Source organism: Otolemur garnettii, unplaced genomic scaffold (assembly GCF_000181295.1).
Source record: "Otolemur garnettii isolate 467f Iridium unplaced genomic scaffold, OtoGar3 scaffold00120, whole genome shotgun sequence".
Lineage (NCBI taxonomy): Eukaryota > Metazoa > Chordata > Mammalia > Primates > Galagidae > Otolemur > Otolemur garnettii.
The window spans coordinates 248,858-258,633 of record NW_003852515.1 but is presented as its reverse complement, the minus strand read 5'-3'; the positions used below and the strand labels follow the sequence as shown (position 1 = coordinate 258,633).

Sequence of the window (9,776 nt, the reverse complement as noted above, 5' to 3'; positions counted from 1 at the left end):
AAAAAAAAAAAAAAAAACTATCAGAGTTGGAAAAATCAGGCAATTTACAAATATTAAGGTAGTTTGCCAAGAATTTATCAAGGGAGTCTCTAAGGATTAGAATTCCAACTGAAAATACAACACAATGTCATGAGCTACAAAAATCAAAAGACTGACTCTACAAGGAAATGTGCCAGAGACAGGTACAAGTTCTGTCCCACCAAAGCTTTTTTTTTTTTTTTGTGACAGAGCCTCAAGCTGTCCCCCTGGGTAGAGTGCCATGGCTTCACTGCTCACAGTAACCTCCAACTCCTGGGCTCAAGTGAGTCTCCTGCCTCAGCCTCCCAAGTAGCTGGGACCATAGGTGCCCGCCACAAAACCCAGCTATTTTTTGGTTGCAGCCATTATTGTTCTTTGGCGGGCCCGGGCTGGATTCAAACCTGCCACCTTAGGTGTATGTGGCTGGTGCCTTAGCCCCTTGAGCCACAGGCGCTGAGCCTGCAAAAAACATTTCATTTTAAATGTGTGATTTTCTTTCCTTTCCTCCTTCTGCCTTCATTTCTTCTCTTTTAATCTTTTAAAAGTGGTATAACATAATTGTTATTATTGTCAAGTAAGATTAAAATATATATTTTTTTACCCACACAAAAGGATACAAAAAAAATTCCTAAAGTAAATGAATAACAATTAGACAATGAAGCAAACTAGATTTTAAAAGATATTTAGAACTTCCCACAAAGAAAAGCCCAGGCTCTCACTGATAAATTCTATGAAATACATTAATACTAATTCTTCATAAACTCTTCTAAAAGTAGAGGAGGATGGAACATGTCCTAGTTCATTTGATAAGGCCAGTATCACACTGATACCCAAACCAAAGACATCATAAAAAGAAGCTACAAACCAATTACTTCTTACAAATGTAGTAAGAAGGTTTTTCTTACAAAAACCTCAACAACAAAAAACTAGCAGACTAAATTCAGCAACATAAAAAAAAGAATTATACTCATTGACCAAGTGGGATTTATTCCAGGAATGCAAGGTTAGTTTAACACCCAAAACTCAATATATTATACCCTATCAGTCAATGATCATCTCAATAGATGCAAAAAAATAACTGACAAAATCTAACATTCTTTCATAACAGAAACTTTTAAACTAGATATGGGGGGAAGCTGGAAACAGAAACTAGGAACAGAAAGAAAAATCTTCAGTCTGACATTGGATACATATGAAAACCTCACATTTGTCATATTCAATGGTGAAAGACTAAATGTTTACCCCTAGGATGGAAAAATTGACAAGAATGTTTTATCTTACCATTCTTACTCAACTTTATACCAGGGGTTCTAGCCAGAGCAATTAGGCAAGAAAAAGAATTTTTAAAATCCAGGCCAGGCACACTGGCTCATACCTGTAATTCTAGCATTCCTGGGAGGCCAAGGCAGGAGGACTACTTGAGCTCAAGAGTTTAAGATCAGCCTGAGCAAGAGCAAAACCTCAAAAAAAAAAAAAAAAAAAAAAAAAAGGAAAAAAATAGCAAGGTGTTGTGGTGCATGCCTGCAGACCTAGCTAGTTGGGAAGAAGAGGCAGGAGGATCACTTAAGCCCAGGAGTTTGAGGTTGCTGTGATCTGGGCTAACACCGCAGCACTCTAACCTAGAGCAATAAAGTGAGACTCTATCTCAAAAACAAAACAAAACAAAAAAACAAAAAAACAAAACACACAGACACACAAGAAATTTTAAAATCCATATTGAAAAAAAGTAGTAAAATACCTCTATTTCCAGATAACACGATCTTATAGATAGAAAATTGTTAGGAATGTACTAAAAAACAAAACTAAACTAGTTCATCAGAATTTTAAGATATAAGTTCAATATACAAAAATCAATACAAATCTCTTTCTTTTTTGTTTTATTGAAACAGAGTCTCATTCTGTTGCCCGAGCTAGAGTGTGGTGGCATCATAGCTCACTGCAACCTCAAACTCTTGGGCTCTAGTGATTCTCTTGCCTCAGCCTCTGCCGTATGTGGGGCTACAGACATGTACCACCATGACTGCTAATTTTTCACAGACTAAAAAATGTTGAAAGAAATTAATGAAAACCTAAATAAATGAAAGTAAATAACATGTTAATGAAGTGGAAGATACAGTATTATTAAGATGGCAATACTTCCTAAACTGAACTATATTCCATTTTGATAGGATATCAAAATCTGAGCTATCTTTTTTTCAGAAATTGGTATGAATTCCTAAAATTCATATGGATATTCAGAGAACCCAGAATAACCACAACAATCTTGAAAAAGTACAAAATTGGAAGACTCATACTTCCTTATTTCAAAACATACTATTCATATAAAGCTATAGGAATTAAGACAGTAAGGTACTGGCATAAGGGTGGGCATACAGATCAATGAAATAGAACTTCGGGTCTAGAAATAAACCTTTATATTTATGGATAATTGATTTTTGATAAGTAATTAAAAAAAAGAAGTCTTTTCTTTTTCTTTTTTTTGAGACAGAGCCTCAAGCCGTCCCCCTGGGTAGAGTGCCATGGCATCACAGCTCACAGCAACCTCCAACTCCTGGGCTCAAGCGAGTCTCCTGCCTCAGCCTCCCAAGTAGCTGGGACCACAGGCGCCCGCCACAACGCCCGGCTATTTTTTTGGTTGCAGCCATCATTGTTGTTTGGCGGGCCTGGGCTGGATTCGAACCCACCACCTTAGGTGTATGTGGATGGCGCCTTAGACACTTGAGCCACAGGCGCTGAGCCAAAAAAGAAGTCTTTTCAAATGATGCTGGAAAATTGGATATGCACATGTAAAAGAACAGAGTTGGACCCTATCTCATACCAAATGCAAAACTTAATTTCAAATGGATTAAAAACCTAAATGTAAGAGTTGAAACCTTAAAACTCTTAATAGAATATACAGATGTAAATCTCACAACTTGCATTATGCAATGGTTTTTAGATGATAACAAAAGCACAAGCAACCAAAGAAGAAATAGATAAATTAGACTTAATCAAAATTTAAAGCTTCTATACTTCAAGAGATATCAAGAAAGTAAAAAGACAACCCACAAATGGGAGAAAATATTTGCAAATTTTACTGGGTCAGTGGTCAGATATAAAAATTTTTAAAAATAAACTATTTGCAAATTATATTACTATATCTGATATGAAACTTGTACCCAGAATAAAGACTTCTTACAACTTTAATAAAAAGGCATCTGGGGTGGCCAGGCACAGTGGCTCACGCCTATAATTCTAGCACTCTGGGAGGCTGAGGCGAGTGGATTACCTGAGCTCATCGGTTTGAGACCAGCCTGAGCAAGAGCAAGATGCTGTCTCTAAAAATAGCCAGGTGTTGTGGCGGGTGCCTGTAGTCCCAGATGGTTAGAGGCTGAGGCAAGAGGATTGCTTCAGCTCAAGAGTTTGAGATTGCTCTGAGCTATGATGCCACCTTACTTTACCAAGGGCAACAAAGTAAGACTGTCTCAAAAAAAAAAAAAAAAATATATATATATATATATATACGCAATGGCCAGTAGGTATATTAAAAGATAGTCAGCATAACACATTCTTCTTAGTAAAGGATCAGAAGAATGGAGAAGAATCCAATGTATTCAATTCTAATATGAAGCCAGTAGATGACCTCATAGATACCCTCATAAGAGAAAAACTCAAATCAATTCAAGGCAGAGGGCAGGGGAACAAGGGAGCTGAGAGAGAGTAGGTAGGTGGGGAAAGGGGGGTTATGGTATATGGCACGCTTCTTGGGGGGTGTGGGTGCGAAACAAATGCAATCAATGTAACCTAATTCTTTGTGACCCCAATGCACCTAAAACAATAATAATAAAAAAGATAGTCAACATCATTAGCCATCAAGGAAATACAAATCAAAACCCTAATGAGATACCACTTCACACCCACTAGGGTGGCTATAATAAAAAAGATTAACAATAGACAGGTACAGTGGCCTACACCTGTAATCCTAGCACTATGGGAGGCCGAGGTGGGTGGATTGCCTGAGCTCATGGTTTGAGACCAGCCTGAGCAAAAGCAAGACTCCTGTCTCTAAAAATAGCTGCCATTATGGGGGAAACTAATAGCTGCCAGCCTGTAGTTCCAGCTACTCGGGAGGCTGAGGCAAGTGAATCACTTGAGCCCAGGAATTTGGGCTCACCTGTATTCAGGGTGACAAAGTAAGACTCTGTCTTAAAAAGAAAAAATAGGCTCAGTGCCTGTGGCTCAAGCAGCTAAGGCGCCAGTCACATACACTTGAGGTGGCAGGTTCGAATCCAGCCCGGGCCCGCCAAACAACAATCACGGCTGCAACTGAAAAAATAGCTGGGCATTGTGGCAGGCGTCTGTGGTCCCAGCTACTTGGAAGGCTGAGGCAGGAGACTCGGCTTGAGCCCAGGAGTTGGAGGTTGCTGTGAGCGTGATGCCATGGCACTCTACCCAGGGGGACGGCTTGAGGCTCTGTCTCAAAATAAATAAATAAATAAATAAATAAATAAAAAGAAAATAAATAAATAATTTTTTTAAGTTAAGGATAAATATTCAAATAAATTTATACAGAAAGCTTCATCATTCAAGAAAATAAAGACAGAGCTTATAAAAATACTCACAAAATATTGAAATAAAGAAACCTAAAAAAAAAAAAGAAACCCAAGATATAAAGGAATAATAATGACTAATATTTCCTACATACTTCCTATGGGGCATATACTTGTTATGTGATATATAAAATCACATTTAATTCTACAACAAACTAGGAAAATGTACTATCATCATCCCCATCTAAAGATAAAGAAATTGAGGCTCAGAAATTTGCCCAGGTCGCATAATTAATAAATTAGTGGAGCCAGGCTTCAATCCAAGTCTCTCTGATTCCAAAGTTTATGTTCTAAATCACTATGCTACATAGCTGTTAAAACTACGAATTTAAGTTGTAATTCCACAATTCTAAAAGGGTATACATATGTTTGCATATCTACATATTTAAACATATGTATGTACATATTTGTATGTATTACAAATATGGTAATATGCAAAATGTTAATGGTGGTGAATTATCAGGTTCAATTTCTTTGTGACTGTGTGTCTGGAATTTTCTATACTGAACATGTACTACATCTGTAATGGGGAAATAAACGCACCCCTAAGATTTTCTTCAGTTATAAATTTAAAAAGCAAAGAAAAAATACAAACCAATGTGCTTACAGTTTTATCAATATTTAAACTCTACTCTAGAATAAGAAGTCCAATTATAGGTCAGCGCCTGTGGCTCAAAGAATAGGGCGCCAGCCCCATATGCCAGAGGTGGTGGGTTCAAACCCAGCCCTGGCCACCAAAAAAAAAAAAAAAAAAAAAAAGAAGTCCAATTATAGATTTATAGAACATAAATTTTGATTAACAAACATGAACTTACTGTGTAACACAAAAGCCTGTGTGCAAATTCAGTTGTAGCTATTAGGACTCAACAATTACTCTTAAAGCCCACATTTGAAAAAAGTTTACTTGGTGATTTTACTATCTGGCAACTTACCAGTTAGGAACAGTATTCCCAGTTCAAACTATAATATGGCATATTGAATTTTTCTGTTTCTGTCTCAAGATTTTACTTTGAGATAGTACTGCTTTAAAGTTTATTACTGCCAGTGATAATAATAGCAAAGTCCTTAAAGTTATGAAAAATATTAAACTGATAAGAACAGATACGACACTTGATCTTAGGCCAAGAAGCAATAAAGTTATGAAAAATAGAGATATAACAGCCCTCATATAATGAGCTTCATTGTGCCCACACCTAGCCAGACCTTAACAAATGTATAAAGAGATAAAGCAGAATATGTGTCTAAAACATACTAGATAATAAATACCATTTTCTAGAAAGTTCTATTTCCTGATGGAACTAATTTCTAAAACTTTCTCAAGGAAATTCTCATGACTTCAATACAATTGCTTTAAATATAGAAAAGCCTTTTTATCTCCCCATGACAAGATCACACTGTAGGTGTATATATGACATGATTAACAAGGTAAACTAGTTCAATACTTTAACATATTAACTACAATTCTATTAAAAGGTTTCCTCTCTTCTATCACAAATCTAGCTTAATCACCAAGATTTAGCCAATTCCCTCCTTTAAAAAAAAATACTGCAGCTCACTTTCACTGCTATGAAATAACCCAATACATTGATAATAATGCTTCACAGATACCTATTGCTAAGAAAAACACAGCTAATTTTGTTATGTGGTCATATAATAAATGCTAAAAAAGTTTTTTATGTTCTCCAAGAATTCCCTTAAAACTGTTCAAATTAAAATTAGCACAATTAAGGTGCTCAAATGTCAACTTCTCATGTAAGATCCATCTTGACTTTCTTGTTTAAAATTACAACCACTGGCCTCCATCCCTCCACACATACTCTTAGCCTGGGCCAGGCACTTCTTATCTTGCTTAATTTTTCTTGTTAATACTTAACCACCTTCCAGTACACCATGTGATTTACCTGTCTTCACCCCCTTGTGAAGTTTTGTCTGTTTTACTTCCAGATGCCCCTCAATACCTAGGACAGTGCCTGTGACGTTGTGGGTGCTGTTGAATGAATGAAAACTTTATTGCTAGGTGAGCAATGGAAACTGTTGTCTTTATCTGAGTTTATTTGGTGACTTAGAAAAATGGAAAGAAATATAATGTTCAACTTTGTAAGTAGAGTAAATCCTCGTTTTTCACCCCGTGTAAGCAGGAAAATACTTTCTCCAGTAGGCTCATGTGAGACCTACTAATGCCTCCCTTAACTCCCTGTTAAGTCAGTGGCTCAGAATCTGAAAAAACAAAACAGAACCCAAATACAGAAACTTCACAGTTCTGGGATTTTTCAGGGAAAAGGAGCAAGGTGGGGGCGTGTGCTTTTTTGCTATTTTGGGAATCTCAAATGATTCTTCTTACCTGGTTATTAGTCATCCATGTTCTTTATCATATTACTATGCATGTTTTATATATACACAACCTTCAAATGAGATAAGATTAACAACCTCATTTTTATAAATAGAAAACACTGAAGAGATTTAAATAATTTCTTCATACATCTGGTAGGTGGTAGAAGTCTGAAATGTAAAATGTACTTCTTAAAAACTATATAATACTGGGCAGCGTCTATGGCTCAAAAGGGTAGGATGCCAGCACCATATGCTGGAGGTGGTGAGTTCAAACCCAACCCCAGCCAAAAAAAAACAAAAACAAAAAACAACTATGTAATACTATTCCTTCATTTATCGTGATGAATTATATGGTCATAATGAATTACAAAGATTCACAGATTTCAACATTACCAAAATTACCTGACTCATCCTGCTCCTGTTATACTAAGTACAAATACAAAAGGGAAAATGATTTCTATAGAAATGATTTCTATAAATTCTACTACTCTGAAATAATTAACAATGTTTTTGATGGACAAGTCATACCAAAGAAACTTCAGGCTACTAAGTGGTTAATAATCTGTAGGAAAAGATATAAGATGAAACGAAACCTTAAGTTTAAAACCAAAATAATGAAACTGCAAAGTGTTACTCACCAGAAACTTTTCCTTATTAAACTGGTCTTTATTATGAAATTTACATACATTAAAAAAAGATATATTATTTCAGAAAAAAAGACTTTTCATATCTCCCCCCAAAAGCCTAACTCTAACAATTTGAAAGCAATAAATTAAGTACTAAATGATTTTCTGAAAACAATAGCAAAAGAAAAATGGCATGTAGCTTGTTTAATTTTACCTCTTGTCCTAAGCCTGAAATGAGAGAGGTGGTATCTGTGCATGATCTCATATGTACATCAGCCCTCCCGTCTCTGGATTTAGTACTTTCAAAAGATGCTATTTTAAACATCCCAAAACATAAAGACAATAAAAAAAAAACTTTTCCTATATAACAAATATCTTTAGGCCCAGCATGTGTATTCGTACCAGAAGTGAATATGTTAAAGTTCGTTCATATACTATGTTTGAAAAGGATATTAATATCACCCTTTCATATAGCCAACGAAAACATATTATTAATTTACTTCTTGGTAAATCCCGTTAGTAGCAGCCACTATTAAGATAGCCTGATTTATCACATTTCAAATTCTCAACATCTTGACACATTTAAAACAGTCACAACTATTGTTTTAAAATAAATTTAGCAACTACATTTCTAAACCTTTCAAACATGAAAGCAAAAAATTTCCAAAACCAGATGTCCTTATTTTGAAACTTATCATTTAGGCAATTAGAAAGCAATGACAAAAATTAACAAAATGTATGCATGTTTTCTATCCCTTTTTTTTTTTTTTTTGAGACAGTCTTCTTTTGTTGCCCTTGGTAGATTACCATGGTGTCATAGCTCACAGCAAAGTCAAACTCTTGGGCTCAAGCGATCAATCCTCTTGCCTAAGCCTCCAAGTAGCTGGGACTACAGGCATCAACCACAACGCCCAGCTATTTTTAGAGATGGAGTTTCAGTCTTGCTCAGATTGGTCTGGAACCTGTAAGGTAGGCAATCCACCAGTCTTGGCCTCCAAGAGTGCTAGGATTACAGGCATGAGCCACCTCACCTGGCCTCCCTTATTTTTTAATTCTAAAAAATTATATATAACTCAGCTATTTGATACACAACAATAAATTAATTCACAGGAAAATAGCTCCCTTTTTTTGAGACACTTTGTTGCCTTGGTAGAATGCCCTGGCAACATAGCTCACAGCAACCTCAAACTCTTGGCTCTAGCAATTGTCTTGCTTCAGCCTCCCCAGTAGCTAGGGAGCCGTAATGATGCCTGGCTATTTTCAGTGATGGGGGTCTTACTCTTGCTCAGGCTGGTCTCAAACCAGTGAGCTCAGGCAATTCACCTGCCTCAGCCTCCCAGAGTGCTAGCATTACAGGTGTGAGCCATCAGGCCTCGCCCTAGCTCCTATGTATTTTTAAAAATAATTATGTATGTCAATTTCTGCCTTCCATGTATTGTCACTATAAATAAGTTAGTACTACTATACTAAGCTTCAAAGTTATACATTAAATAACTTCAAATGTACTGGAGTTACTTACTGGCTCTATTTCCTATCATTTTGTATAGTTAAGCTTTTCTGGTTCTTCTATTTGTGTTTTATATCCTCAAATGTTTTCAGGGTGTGATTTCTTATCTTCTAATTTCCTATCCTTTTTTTTTTTTTTTTGAGTCTCACTTTGTTCCTCTCAGTAGAGTACTGTGCCAGCATAGCTCACATCAATCTCAAATTCTTACTCAAGTGATTCTCTTGCCTCAGACGAGAGCTGGGACTACAGGTGCCTGCCACAACGCCTGAATTTTTTTTTTAGAGATGGGGTCTTGCTCTTGTTCCGGGTGGTCTCCCACTCCTATGCTCAGGCTATCCACCCACGTTGGTCTCCCAGAGTGCTAGGATTTCTTATTCTTCTGAGACTCCCCTAAACTTTCAGCACCACCACATGCAACTGCTAAAATAGTTGGTGTAGAGAAACCATTAAACTAACCTCATTACAATTTTGTACAAAAAATATAAATGGTTGGGCAGCACCTGTAGCTCAGTGAGTAGAGTGTTGGCCCCACATACCGAGGGTGGTGGGTTCAAACCCGGCCCTGGCCAAACTGCAACAAAAAAATAGCTGGGTGTTGTGGTGGGCGCCCGTAGTCCCAGCTACTCAGGAGGCTGAGGCAAGAGAATCGCCTAAGCCCAGAAATTGGAGGTTGCTGTGAGCTGTGATGCCATGGCACTCTACCAA

The 9,776-nt window shown here is 36.8% G+C and overlaps 1 protein-coding gene and 1 pseudogene across 1 annotated transcript in view; both read right to left on the bottom strand.

The window, feature by feature from the left end:
* Nucleotides 1-9,776, bottom strand: part of N4BP2L2 (NEDD4 binding protein 2 like 2) — an 83,641-nt gene that overhangs the window by 18,327 nt on the left and 55,538 nt on the right. The window lies entirely within an intron of this gene.
* Nucleotides 5,620-5,740, bottom strand: LOC111727739 (annotated as a pseudogene).